Here is a 16,083-nt window from a genome sequence, read left to right as displayed (position 1 = left end):
TCTTTCCTGGACGAGCCACCGCTCTTAAACTACGTCTGCTTTATGTTTGTGATTCTGAACAATGTTTTTATGAATTAGGTTGTAACTTCCGTTGCATGTGTCGGTACTTTAAAACAACGTTGTGGTACTTTTATTTTGAAACTTAAACAATGGATGATCTTGCATGGTTTTACTTTCATATAGCTTTGTTATGATTAAGCTATGGTATTAAGAAGTCACACCAAATTAACCACGCTTCCGCAAAGCCAGGGTGTGACAGCTTGGTATCAGAGCTCTGATCATAGCGAACTAGGATTCCTTCTTGAGTCTAGACTATGATCACTAGGGCTCTCACGAAAACATTTTTACTGCATACCACTTAAGTCCAGATCCAAAACCTTTTTATAAACAAATGTTGAGCGCATTTTATTTATTATTTTTAGGCTCAGTCTGGGAGGCTGAGGCTCGGTCTGAGAGACTGAGGCTTGGTCTGGGAGGCCGAGGCTCGATCTAATGGATCGAGGTAGTTGTCTAGTGGGACTAGGGAGTCAGTCTGGGAGGCTGGGAGAATTGACTAGTGGGACTAGGGAGTCAGTCTGGGAGGCTGGGAGAATTGACTAGTGGGACTAGGGAGTCAGTCTGAGAGACTGAGAGGCTAGTGGGACTAGGAAGAGCAGTCTGGGAGGCTGGGAAAATTGGCTAGTGGGACTAGTAAAGGACAGTCTGGGAGGCTGGGAGGCTAGTGGGACTAGGAGAATTATGTGATTATTATTTGGTAACTTATGTGATTACCCGATTACCTGATTATTTGTGCATAATTGTGTTTACGTTACTGACATCATGAGTCACCCGTGCCATGCGACATGTTTATGCGTATGTGATTCGGATACCACCAGACCTTTACCCATAGTATCTGACGACATTATATCTTCAGAGCACGAGGTGCATACCTCCGATTACACGAGCACTGATGACGATGACTTCCAGCCCTTCGCTCTGCCCGATGGCGCTGATGAGCCTATTGATGACCCTCCTGCTGAGTACTTGCCCCTAGTTGTGATTCCAGCTCCTATTCCTTTAGTTGTCTATCCCGCATATGACTTGCTACTCGACGCCGAGGCTGACGGCGATATCGATTTGTTTAAGGACGAGCCTTTTGAGGATGAGATTCCGGATGCAGCCCTACTTCCCGCTGGCGATCTTCTGATGATCGTTGGTGCTCCTGCGGAGGACTCACCCGCACATTCACCGGTCCCAGACTCCTTTGAGTCTGTGGCATCCGCACCTTCTCACGAGGTGAGCGCACAACACTTTGCACACGACTCGGATCCTGACCAGGCATCCTCTGCTGCACCTATTCCGAGCTTTGCATTCGAGCATGACGATATAGAGGATTCTGATCCCATCTTTCCTCCGGGATTTGACCCGGATCACGACATTGAGTATATCCCGATGGACCAGCCCATGGAGGATCCCGCTGATCCAATTGATCCCATCGACCCTGAGTTTGATTTTGAGATGGCCTTTGATGGTCCCGAGCCTACCGTAGCCCCCAAGCCAGTAACTGCTTCAGACCCCATATTCGAGCATGACCCTATTCGTGCAGATGTACCCGCTGTGGATCCTTTGATTGATGATGTACCTATCACTATTGGAGGATGAGCATGCTGTTGATGCCTATGTTGATGCCCCTCACATTGCTGATATTCCTGCTGATCCTGTTATTGCCCCTTTTCCTGACCTTGTGCCTGTACGGTTCAATCATGCGCTTCTTGCAGCCCAAGTTAATTCTCGATACGCGCACACTCGAAGTGGGTGGATAAACGATGACAGTAGTTACCCACCTTTGGAGTTTCCTGTGACACTCCCTTGTTACTCCTGTTTCAGCCCCTGATCCAATTCCTAAGGATGCACCTTTGTTTCCCACACTCACCACTGATACTCACCACGCCGCTACATGACCGGAGCCTGTACTTGAGCTAGCTACTACACCATCGAGACAGCTCGATATTGCACCTGCTGAACCTGCACCTTTACATGGTCACGATCCTGTCTCTTTTTAGTCTGCCAGATGTTGCACCCCTTATATCTACCTGCATAGGACAGCCCCCCTCATTTGTGAAGAGGTTCGTTTTCCCCTTGTGAGATCGATGCCCGTTGCGCCATCATGCCTAACACCTTCTATCAGGATATAGCCGCACCTAGAAGAGATTCCCCAGGCCGCACCGCTTGCTACACTCACCACTACAACGTTCGATAAGCCAATTGGATGGTGCCTACAAACGCACTATGTTAACTATAAACCCTTACCATTTCTCGCATTATGAAAAACGCACACAGGATAAGTTGCTCCAGAAACAGCAACTGCAAGTTAAGGATAAGAGTCGCGGGACGTTGAAGCTAAGCTGACACCTCGAAAGTGCAACTTCAAATGCAAAACATTACATAACTAAAAACATGAGTTAAGTGTCTACATCACAAGACAGCATATTGTCTGAAAACTTTAAGTAAAACACCACGTCCTTCACCAGCATGCCTTGATTCGCCACATACATCAGGATCCCTTTTATGCTCTTAACCTTTGATATTCCACCGTCCCCCGGGATTTTTGATAAACGTTCCTTTTACCATTAAAAGGCAAATCAGTTAACTACTTCGAGGAATATACAAGCTCGCGGAGGAATTCAAGCATGTCGACAGTTTACTACTCTCTCCTCCCCCACCTTAGTTACTAGAAATGTTGATACCTGGATAACGCAGATTGCGTTACGATTGGGTAGAGACCCCAAGATTGTGGAGATTTGTGAGGACCACGTCTGACTACGCAATTTAGATATGCTAATATACTTGTTGGGCAAGGGTAGGGAGATCCGATGGACCTGATAATGTGATACATTTTGTAAGGCAATGAAATTGTAGCCGGAAAACGATGGAAACCAATTGTCATAAAGCATGTGCTAAAACATTATGGCCAATAATCAACGAAAGCTCAGTCACCATGTCATTGCTAAATGTGATCAGTAACGCTTATGCGCGTACTAAAATTTTGATACTACATGTTTACTTGCTATACTTTTATTCAACAAAACCCTCAAATTACGTACGAACGTTATGATTGTGATGCAATGTGCTTACCCGTATAATGAAAACCTAATCATAAGATGTAATACCAATATAATGGGAATGTGCTATGACTGAGAAACACGTGTTTGTTTGATATACGTTCGGCAAGCATGATCCCAATTACTTGCTTGATGAATTGCGTGATGTGTAATATAATGACTTAGACATGTGAGATACATGTGCTCCAAACAACTATTTATGTTTCCTGAATAGAAGAGGCCTGACTAACATGAATTTCTTCCTAGAAGATGTCGTATCAAGAGATCACCCGACTGACTGAGGCAGAATGGTTAGCGCACGCCTCTCGAGTCAGAGCTCGGCACGAGGTTCTTCGCTACCAACATGGCGAAGGTGCCTCAGGGAGAGACCTACCTAACGGTAATGTTTAAGTCACTTGAGACACATTACAATACGTTGGAAAGTCCCTTAAGTGCCCTGCTAATACCCATTGTGATGATGAATTCTTGGATACAGGGTGTACCTACCAGTTTTTCCTAGAATGCAACCCTCCGAATTTCGGCGGCACGGGAGGTGCCATAGCATTTGTAAAATGGGCTGAGAATGTGGATGCCGTTGTGCGAATGAGTGGTTGCACGCCAGAGCAGCAAGTCCCATACATTTCCGGATTGCTACAAGATGGAGCTCTGTTATGGTGGGACCGTAAGGTTTGAGAGTTGGACGAGGCTGTAGCTTATACAATGTCATGGAGCGAGCTGAAGGAGATAATGCGAAAGGAGTATTGCTCTCAGAAGGATATCCAAGGGTTGGAATTAGAATTCAGGGAGCTACAGAAGGAAGGTCCAGATGTGGTGAAGCACGTAAAAAGGCTTTACGATTTGTCGCGAGTCGTTCCGTACCTAGTGGAACCCGAGTTGAAGAGAATGGAGCAATCCATATGGGAACTGACACCTCAAGCCTTGAGCTTGATGATGGTATCAACGCCACCATCCCCCGTGATTGCCCATGTGATAGGACTGGAGCTCACTAAGGAAGCACTTAGGTTGGTGAAACTTTCAATCCCGGATGAGAAGAAGGAAACACCAATGGAGACATCTGGGAAGGACAAAAGGAAGCTTGGTAAATCTCAGGGAGGTGATCAGGCAAAAGAAAGGAGAAGGGCCAAAAAGGGAAAGATGTACCTGGGTAATCTACCTAAGTGCGAAGTATGCCAGCGCCATCATAAAGGGAAGTGCAGTATTAGGAAGTGTGACAACTGTGGAAAAAGGGGACACGATAGGGAAACGTGTTGGCAGGAGACGAAAAGAGGAAAGGAAGGTTGTAACTGCGGTGGTATGGGGTACCTTGGAAAGGATTGCCCAAGGGAGACTAACCAAGACCACGAAGAAGCATCCAACACCGGAGCAAGTAAGGCCTGCCAGGATCCAGATATGGTCACTGGTACGTTCTTTGTCAACCCAAAGTCTTGCATTCACATTATTTGATAACGGTGCCGACCTTTGTCTCGCATCTCATGAATTTAGGAATCTACTTAGGTTAGTAGAGAGTAAGTTAGTCGACCCACTCTTAATGAGGCTAATTAATAAACGACCTCGACATAGTAACTAGGATGAACCCGCGATCGAGCAACCAAGCGGAAAATCGTTACCCGCGTCCCGGAGATGAACGACGAAGCAATCATGACTCATGAGGAAAGATACGCCTCTACAAACTACAGATTGCCTGAAGGCATGGAGGATGTTGCGTGAAGAATAGGTTGCTTCTTGGCCCATGTCGGGGACAGGAGGAGCCAAAGAACTAAGATCTTCTTATTACAAGAAAATGCCCTAAGTGTAAAACCCGTGAGGATCTCTCAATGATATCAATCTTAACTTGTGAAAGCGCGGAAATCAAACACAAGTTGATTCAAGAATAAATATAAAGATCAAAAAATAAACAATGAATAAAGAACAAACCGAAATCTTGCATTCAATGATTGCCAAAGACTGATACAAGAATTCGTAAGGAACTCGGTTCCTGTGCTTATGTCGCCCCCAACTCTAACCACAATCAACAACCCTTAATCAAGTGACTAAGGTTGTTTAAATACAAAACATATAGGGCCGAAACCCCTAGGCCCATGCGACGTCTCTAACTAGCCCAAACCACATTAATTAACCCAAAACATAAAGAACTAGATAATTACAAGATCAACCCCTAAACATTAATAACCTACATGAATAAACCTTCGGGTTCCAACAATCTCCCCCTAGGTTTATGCATGAAGGTTCTTCTGACTTTAGTTGCCTTGATTACCACCACTCACACTGTCTTTATAACCACCAAAACCCTTCTTATGGATATGCATGACAGACGCTACAGCAGACGTCCAACCCTTAGCAATCTCTTCATATTTTTCTGTAGCTCTGATTTGATTGCTTGCCAACACTTCCAGATCTTCAACCGCAAGATTCAACAAGTCAACCTGATCTACCAAACAGTAACTTGCATCTCCATCACAAACAATCACCGCTTGTCCAAGACGTTCATCATATGCCCAAAAGTGCAATGTTTTCAGTGCTCCTTTGGGAATCTTTCTCACCAACGGAATTGTCTTCTCTTTATCAGTAGCTGGCCAATGCACAATCTTCATGCGTTTGTTTGTATAAGGATCTCTAATACCTTTTGCTGGTCTAACAATAGAATCTGCCGTACGCATCGAGGGAAAACCTTTAGCAACCTCCCTTTTCAATCTCTCAAAGAATGCATATCCAGGACCATTAGGCTTATCATCCACATAAGGTTTATTAGACAAGTCTGTCAAATCTACCTTAGTGAACGACTGAAATTGTCCTGAATGCTTATACCATTCGACTGGTCCAACTTTTCTTCGAATCCACCATCTCTTGCGATCATGATCATACCCCCAGCTGACTACACCAGAACGATTTCCAACTTTATCGTAAAGGGTTTCACCAACATCCATTAAGTGATGAGTCGCATGAGCATCTTCATCGTCTGGATTCACATTCTTGTTCTTCAATATCACCAACTCCCTTTTCTTTTTCAACCTTTCTGCCTTTGCTCTATCTGCTTCTGGATCAGTAACTCTTTCAAAGTATTTCTCCATTGCAGCATTCTTTTCAGCATTATCCCTTTCAAAGGCTTTCTTTCTGTTTTCAACATCTGTTGGATCAGAAAATTCCTGGCCAAACTTCTTTTCAAGCTTTCCTCGTAGATCATAAACAATGTTGAATAACAAGCTAACGTCTCCTTGGAGTTGCTCAATTTGTTGATCTTTCTTCACAATTGTGTCTTCAAGCTGAATAATCTTTGCATCTTTATGAATCGAATCTTGCTCAAGCGCAACCAATCGTTTCTTCATCTCCCTCATGCTTATAAACTCATCTTCGTCACTAGAGTCACTATCAAATGGCATTCTAAGTGGTTCTACAGGCCTTTTTCCACTTGAACTGCCCGGTTCTTCATGAACAATACCAGAAGGTCCAGCACTAACAATTTCAGAGGGCCCAGCTTCATTGTGAACTTCAACATTGGGCCTAGCTTCATTTTGAACTTCAACCTCCATTGTAGCTATATCATCTCTTTGAGTATGAACACCAGACTCAAAGATATTCTCTGCAGTGGTGGTGGTAGCATTGTCAACGTACTTTTCAAAATCAAAATCATACAAACCTTCGCTATCATCAGCAACGCTCACGGATTGATATTTTCCTTGTTCAATAAACATTCCAGGTCTAGGATCCCTCCTTTTCCTTTTCAACGGAATGGAATCAGAATCCCTTGGGCTTTCAACAGGCTCTTCAGTTGATACTGACAGATTGGAAGGAGGATTTCCCATCTTGTCAGTTACTGACTTTATCAGCATAGCCAAATTTTCAGCAGAAATCACTGGATTAACCGTAGACACAGCATCAGCATTAACTTCAGGAGGAAGTTCTATGTCATCATCATCAGAATTACACATTATCTCAACACCTTCATCGTCAGAGTTAATTGTAATACGCTCTGGCTCAGGCTCATCTTCAGCTCCCCTTGGAATATCAGGTTCTTCAGCAACAATAGCACGTGCAGGTACAGTCACTGGATTTTCACCAATATCTTCGGTCTCTGCAAACTGACCAAATTTCTCCAACTCGATCAAACCCTCAAACTTTTTCTCCGTTCCTTTCTTCGTAGTGAGAGCACCAAAGCATGAAGGACCCATGGGTTTTAACTCCAACGTATTACCAGATCTCTTCAATTCAGGATAACACTCATTCAAAATCATCTGTACAAATCTTGGATACATAAGAAACTTATCCTTTCGAAGCCCAATAGCATTTCTCTTCATCGCTTCCAAGACATATCTTGAATAGTTGAACGGCTCGTTTGTAATCACGCAAATCAATGCAGCAGTCTGTGTGGTGTTTAACTGATCAATTCCCCCTCTATTTTCTGTCATGCACAAAAGAAACATGTGCAGTAATAGACGCCAGTACGGATGAACAAACTTCTTAACCAAGGGAGGAAACTTTCCTTCATAACTCAAACGTGGCAAAATTGCTTCAATGGTTTCAGCAGCAAGCTCGATTGGATCTGTTTCCTGATCATTAAACTTCAACACATCTCTGATAATCTGCTCAGTCACTATAACCTTCGTCTCGTCGATCTCTGCAACTATAGCTCCCTTTCCTTCAACGATTTCAACTTTAGCCGTCTTCCAAAAATCTTGAATAAGGCTTTCATAAACAACTGGATTCTCACGTAGAGCATGAACAATCCTGCATGTATTTAGGCCTTTGATTAATGACGTATACAGCTGCTTGTGCTTCACTGGTGGAGGTGCTAAATATCCAACTTGATTATGAGAAGATATAAACTTTAAATCCATTTTTCTGCACATAACACAAATCATATAAGTTTCCAATTACAGATATAACAGTGATAAAAATTAAAAACAAAACAAACACTGTCACTGTTCACTCGAAACCTTGAGTCGCAACCCAAAGGTCTCGAGTCGAAACCATGAGTCGCAACCAGCAAAACTGAGTCGCAACCAGCAGATTGCGAGTCGCAATCATGAGTCGCAACAAACCAAGATGAGTCGCAACCATGAGTCGCAATCTTGAGATTGCGACTCGTAACCACTGGTTTCGAGTCTTAATTGTTCTTGATTGCGAGTCAACACTTCATCGGAAACTTCAAAACATCATCGGAAACATCATCGAAATCATCAAATCTTCATCGGAATCTTCAAACATTCGCCGGAATCTTCAACAAAAATTCATAATTCCTGCAAAAACTTAAACAATGACGTCATTGTACCTGATGAATATCAAATCAGATTGCGAGTCGCAATCGGAAATCAGTCGGAACCGTTGATAGATGCCGGAATATTGAGAGAGAATTGAGATCTGATTGCGAGTGAATGAGGAATGCGACCCGTAATCACCCTTTTATACTTCAACTGTTTCTCATGGGCCCAAGTCTTTTGGGCTTGGGCCTTATGGACTTGGGCTCAAAAATGATTTTCAAAAGATATTTTAAACAAACCCAATTCAAAATTCTGATTTAACAAAAATTACCCATTAAACCTTTTGAGCATTTGTTTGCAAAATAAAAACCTAAAACAAAATTAAAAAATAAAATATTATTTACAAAAATAAAATCAGGAAATTTGCATAGATATTCAGGGATCAAATCACAAGGTTTCGGGCTTGACTTCACTTATCAACACTGATCTACTAGAGGATGATCTAGACGATTGCCAGTATATTTGTCCTCTTAAACTCATCTCCCTAGATCTTTTCCATATAACTGCCTGTATCTCATTTTATCATGTTTTGATATTTTTAATAATGAACACCCAAACAAATAGTAATCAAATCCTGGAATTATGCACAGCTCACTCTATCATGCAAGCAGTTTCCCTACCACATATTTCACAAGTCCAATCCAAATTTCTGAAATCTTAACTGGGAATAGGTTGAGAAGAGAACAGAATAGATCTTAGGTTGAGATGGTATAATATACAGATCAAATGAGTTTTCTCAATTTGATATAGGTTTATTGGGTTTCTTTTGGGCACTAGAGGGCCTCTTTCGGGTGTTAATTGATCTACAGATCGACAACGTACAGCTAGGTCAGCATGTATCTGGATGCAGCAGAAGCTGACGTTGCCTAGCACCTCCAGGTCAGCATGTATCTGGATGCAGCAGAGGAGGTACACGACTTTTTCAGATAAGATTTCAGAATCAGATCAAAATTGTGTGTATCGGGAAAAAACATACAAACATTCAAATAGACATGAGCTAATTCCAAGTGATTTTCTTTTCTGAGGTCATGTACTAGTTTAGTTCTGAACAGAAACAGCTATTGTTTCCAATCTTAAGGATAGAGCCTACCAACACATCATACTAGAGTCAAACTATTTCGATACTGGTCTTACATGAGTCAGCCCTCGACCATAATGTGAAAATTCATTTCATTTCCCAGTCCAGCCACACTTCCTTTTAAATCTCTTTTTGTATTTTTCAATTTTTTTAATGTTTTTGTATTTTTCGATTTTTTAATGTTTTTGTATTTTTCGATTTTTCTCCCCCTAAATTTGTGCAGAAATAAAAACTATCTAAGAATAGAAAACTTTATGAACAAATTTACCTACGAAAAAACAAAACATGCTCAATCAGTAAAACGGATCATTTTTAGAAAATCCACAAGCACTCTGAATTTCGAGCTGTTGACAGGTTTGGTGAACAAATCGGCAGCATTTGCATCTGTGTCGATTTGTTCAAGAGTAATCAGACCTCTGTCAAAACAGTCTCGAATGAAATGAACTTTAATATCAATGTGCTTGGTTTTGGAGTGAAAAACAGGATTTCGAACAATTTGTATTGCAGCATCATTATCGCAGTAAATAGTAGTGTTAAGATAGGTCAAACCATAATCCTGCAATTGATGTTGCATCCACACCACTTGAGAGCAAGAAGCAGAAGCAGCAACATACTCAGCTTCAGCTGTGGATATCGCCACTGTTTGTTGTTTCTTGCACTGCCAAGAAATGAGCCGATCACCCAAAAATTGACATCCCGCAGAAGTGGATTTCCTGTCACTGTCAGTACCTCCAAAATTGCTGTCAGAGAAAGCAAACAAGTCAAAATTGGAATCTCTCGGATACCACAGGCCAAACCGAGGTCGGCCTTTAAGATACCGAAAGATCCGTTTAACAGCAATAAGATGAGAAGTTTTAGGATTAGCCTGATAACGTGCACAGTTGCAAACAGCGAACATGATGTCCGGACGGCTAGCTGTGAGATACATCAATGACCCGATCATGGACCTATATTGACGTTGATTTACAGACTCTCCTTCTTCATCTTCAGTCAATAATGGTCTCTCTGCCATAGGTGTTTCAGCAGGCTTTGCGTCCGTGAATTTGAACTTTGCCAGCACATCATCCACATACTTCCCTTGATGAATCAGAATTCCTTGTGAACTCTGCTTGACTTGTAGACCCAAAAACAGTGTCATCTCCCCCAGAGCACTCATTTCAAACTTTTTCTTCATAACTCTCTCGAACTCCTTGCAAAGATCCTCGCTTGTAGATCCGAAAATGATATCATCAACGTAGATTTGAACCAAAATTTGATCACGTCCTACCCTCTTGATAAACAGAGTCTGGTCTATGGTGCCACGCGTATATCCATGAGCCAACAGATGCTCTGTTAGTGTGGCATACCAAGCTCGAGGAGCCTGGTGTAACCCATACAACGCCTTGTCTAACTTGTAGGCGTACTCAGGATGATCTGGATGCACAAACCCTGGCGGTTGCTCGACAAAAATTTCCTCCTTCACATCTCCATAGAGAAACGCGGTCTTGACATCCATCTGATAAACAGTGAATCCCATGTATGACGCGTAAGCTAAAAAGATCCGGATGGCTTCAAGTCGCGCAACCGGAGCATATACTTCATCATAATCCAGACCTTCGATTTGTCTAAATCCCTGAACCACCAGCCTTGCTTTGTTTCGAACGATGACACCCGCAGAATCCTGCTTGTTTCGAAATACCCATCTAGTTCCAAGCTTACGTTTTCCTGCTGGCAACTTGACAAGCTTCCATACTCCAAGTTTTTCAAACTGGTTCAGCTCTTCGTGCATAGCATCTACCCAGCCAGGTTCCTGCAAAGCTATATCAATGGTTTTAGGTTCGATTTGAGAAAGATAACAAGAATATAAGCAAGTGTTAATGGTTCCTGATTGACTCCTGGTCAAAATTCCTGCATTTACAGGACCAATCACATTCTCGATTGGGTGATTGCGTTGAACGCTCGTCGGTATGGCCAAATCAGGTACAATCTCCTCTTCAGTGGTGGTGTTGCTTGACTCCCCCTCATTAGGTGCGGTTGTAGTGTGAACTACAGGAGAAGTGACAGTACAATCCTCAGGAATTGGATCAGGAAACAATGCAGAGTCACTGGCTGATGCACCCTCAGGGGATCGATTAACCATCGGAGTCGGTGTAGGATGTTGCGTGAACACCATTCCCGGTGGATCAACAGTATGATGCCTCACGTTGTCTTGCATCTGTGCTTCGTCTTCCGTATCTTCAAATGACAATGGTTGTTTGGGAATCGACTCACCTGCAACTGAAACATCACTTGACAAAATGTTGAATGATTTAAACAGAGCAGAATAATCATATAGCCAATCTGGACCGACTCTAGCGTCCGTAGCATTCTCTTCAAGCCATTCGATGTTGCACGACTCAACAACCTTTTTAGTTACTTTGTTGTATACCCTATAAGCAGAGCCTTTAGCATATCCAACAAAGTAACATTTGTCACCTTTGACTTCAAACTTTCCATTTGAGTCCATTAGTAATAATACACATGGACAACCAAAAATACGAAAGTGTGAAACCGAAGGTTTACGTCCTTCCAGAATCTCATTAGGGGTTTTCATGTGACGTTTATTTACTAAAGCATGATTCTGGATATAACAAGCCGTGCTAACAGCCTCGGCCCAAAAGAAGCTAGGAAGCTTTGAATCTGCCAGCATAGTACGTGCCGCCTCAATTAGAGTGCGATTTCTCCTTTCAGCCACTCCATTTTGTTGTGGAGTGCGAGGCGCACTGAACTGTCGATCAATTCCCTTATCCATGCAGAAAGTATCCAAAGTAACATTCTTGAATTCTGTCCCATTGTCTGATCGAATAACCTTCACCTTAGTACTCGCTTGATTTTCAGCCAAAGTAATGAATTGTTTCACCAAGACAGCAGTTTCATTTTTGTGACTGAGAAAATACACCCAAGTGTAGCGAGAGTAATCATCGACGATTACCAGACAGTAAGCTTTCTTCCCAATACTCAGCACATTCACTGGACCAAAAAGATCCATGTGAAGTAGTTCGAGTACAGCTTTTGTCGAGGGTACTGGTTTAGTCTTATGAGGTTTTCGATGAGCTTTCCCTTTCGCACAAGCAACACATTTCTCCACCAACATGAAATCCTTGATCGGAAGATCTCGTACCAATTGACCTTTAGCTAGACGGTTCAGATTTTTCATATTCACGTGCCCAAGTCGACGATGCCACAGTAGACCATCATGCTCTGAAATCTTTGAAAATAAACAAGTGATCTCTTCACACGGTTTCTTGTTCATATCAATGACGTAAGCATTTCCCTTTTTTTCAGCTGTCATCAAGAACCAGTCTTCTGGAATAACAATCCCAGGCTTAAGAACATGACATCCCTTCTTCGTAAAATGAACTGAATTCCCTCGATCACAAATCTGCGAAATACTTAACAGATTGTGTTTCAGTTCTGGAACATAATTGACATTTTCAAAGCTGAGAACACCGTTTTGAACAGTTCCTTTCAAAGTGATTCTGCCAGATTCACCTCCCGCAAATGAGACATATCCGCCATTAAATTCTTTGACATTCACAAGTTGGGATAAGTCTCCTGTCATGTGCCTGGAACAGCCACTATCCATGTACCACAGGCGCACGGTAGTCCTCCACAGCTGTTCCTGCACGAGTAGCGGGATTAGTTAGATTTAGGAACCCAGCCCATAGTGGATCTGGGTTTTCCTTGAGCATCGAAATACGTTACCCTCTGCCAAACTAAATTATCTTTATTCAGAAATTTTGAAACATTTTTGTTGGCGACTTTTTGATGATATGATTTCATTGGATTGGATTGCATGCCATTGACTTTAGGTTTCCAAAACTGTCTCGACCGGTTAGAATTTAAACTTTCAAATGCGTTACCAAAAGAATTACTTCGATTACGCTGAAAATTTGTTTGTCTATTCTGATATTGATTATGGCGTTTGGCTGCATTCCAATCCTGATCAGAAGGTCTAGTCCTATGATGATCGTTGTTCTTCATCGTCTTAGTCCTTGCAGACTTCATGGACTCCGAACAGTGATATCGATTAGACGTGACCTTCTGATTCCGCCCTGATGGTTTCTTGTTCGGTGTCCTTGGGAGTTTACCACAATTTCTGGCAATGTGATCGGCAATGCCACAGTTAAAACATGTTTGACGTTTCACATTTTGAATATTTTTGACATTTGGACTCTGTTTGCTTGATTTCGTGTGATTCAACGTTTTAGTTTTCTGAATATGTTTGACTTGTGGTTTTTCTTTTAACAGATTTTCTTCTGATGATTTCTCGTTTTGACCAACATCCTTTTCATTTTCACTTAATCTTGATTCCGAATTTGAACATGTATGAGTTTCATCCAAATGCGTTTTATCAACACATTTATCATCTGAAACTGATTCAGGTTCACCTCCCAAGCAAGAAGAAGTCTCAACAATATGCTCTTCCTCAATGCATTTGTCGTGTGAAACTGATTCAGGTTCCATTTCTGATCCTGAAGAAGTTTCATCAACATGCATTTCCTCAGAGCATTTATCTTGTGACACAGATTCTGATTCATTGTTTAACACAGTTTCCAATGGGGTCCCACTAGATTCAACATTAGGGACACCCACTGAGACAGATTCAGAAGAAGAATCAGGATACACTTGATTTTCTTGAGAAGTCGTTTCAGTGGTTTCACTGAATGCATCCTGAGGGACCTCACCTGTAACATTATCACAAGCTGAAACATTTGATATGTTAGTATCACAAGCATTAGCTGAAAAACAATCATCACCACACGTATTGTTCAAATCATCCACACAAACATTTTCAGTTTTGCCCAAAACAACAGGCTCATAAGACGAAACATACGCAGAAAACGACGCAAACAAAGAACTAGTAAAAGCAATGTCAGACTCAGTTGGTTCAGAATAATGTTCAAAATAAGGTTCAGAAACGTTTGAAATAACAACTGGTTCACTCCCATGAACATCATCACACTTTACTTCAGAGCTATTATCTGCACATGACAATGAAGCGTTAGGATCAATTGAGCCTTTAGGAACAAAATTTAAAGGTGAGGACTTTTGTGGCTCAACATGTCTGTTATGAACAGACGATTTGCTAGGTGAGCCATAAGTCATTTTGCTTTCGTTCAATATCTCCTCCTCAGTCATTGGTAAATAAGTGTAATTGTTATTGTATGGAGGAGGAGTCTGATTATAACCCAATCCCGACCCTTTCTTTTTAGAGTAAGCCAATTGTTGATCACACAGATTTTTGACTAATTTACTGGAGGAATCGAATTTCTTAATGTTTAATTGATTTATTTGGTATTTATCTCTTACATTCTCCAGTTCTTTAGTCACCTCACACAATTTGTCTTTGACTATCATGAGTTGGGCTGTAGCTACACTGACATCGTCCTTGAGTTGAACAATGTCCTTACGCTGAGCTTCGATTTTCTCTTTGAAAAGTTTTTCATTTTTAGTTAAAGTGAAATTTTTCCGTTTAATTTCATTATAATCTTCGATTAGCTCAGCGTTGTGAATTCTATAAGCCTCAACTCGTTCCCTACATTCAGGAGTGCAGAAAACTGAAATTACCTCTTCTTTGGTGAGACCTTTGACAGGTGCTGACAGGATTTGAGTCATGAAAGCAAAATTGTCAGCTGCAGTCTCTTCCTCTGGCTTAGGGTCATGCTCACTTGAGGTCATGAAAGCAATGTTAGAAGTAGCAGTTTGATTCTCTGGAGCTGATATGTTCAGACGCTCAATTTCCGAAGACCAATCAAAGTTGACGTTGGGCTGCACCACCAGTGCTTGTGCTAATCCTTGCGGCTGTGGACTTCCAGAAGCGGCAGCATCTGCTATACTTGTAGTGGTCACAAGAGCCCTTTCTCGATTAGGAGTAGCTGGTTGAGCAGGAGTTGCAGGAGTTTGATCTCTGTTCACAAGTGGCTTCGGGCAGTTTCGAGCATAGTGTCCTTCTTCATGACAGTTGAAACATCGAAGATTGAAGGGCACTTTAGCAGCTCCATTCCAAGCATTACCCCACCTGTTTTTACCTGTTCTCTTCACAAACTTTTGGGCTCTGAATGCCGCCATTGCCATCTGCCAGGTAATGTCCATTTCTTCAACATCGTCTGGATGAATCTGTGACAGATCATCAGGACTCCACTTTGGTGGATCAAGCTTCCCTGCAATAAAAGCATTCAAACAGTTGATCACTGAAGCTGCTATGTCTAGCTTTTCCTTTGACTGATTTGCGAAGAAAGCCATCATTTCATTGTTTGTAGAGTAGGCGGAAGCAGGAGCAACAGTAGAGACGTTTCCAGCATTTTGAACTGAAGCAGGAGAAGCTGGAGAGACGATTTGATTTGAGGATCCAGATGCGTGCACCTTTCCTGAAGTTTGAGAGACGGAGGAAGTATTGCGAAACATCTGAAAGCCACCTTGTGACAGAAGAGCTGTGTTACTGTCGCTAGATGTGGTGGGAGCAATTGAGAAACCTGCAGCCAGCATGCTATTCTTGTAGTTAGTCTCTCTCTGCTTATCATCCAATTCACAAGCTTTGATATGTGAGATCATCTCTGACAGGGTACATCTTGCAAGATCTTTGGTTTTCTTGATCATGGCTACATGATGATCCCAACTCTTGGGCAGT

The sequence above is a fragment of the Helianthus annuus genome, chromosome 8 (assembly GCF_002127325.2).
Source record: "Helianthus annuus cultivar XRQ/B chromosome 8, HanXRQr2.0-SUNRISE, whole genome shotgun sequence".
NCBI lineage: Eukaryota > Viridiplantae > Streptophyta > Magnoliopsida > Asterales > Asteraceae > Helianthus > Helianthus annuus.
Note: the sequence above shows the minus strand (reverse complement) of the source record.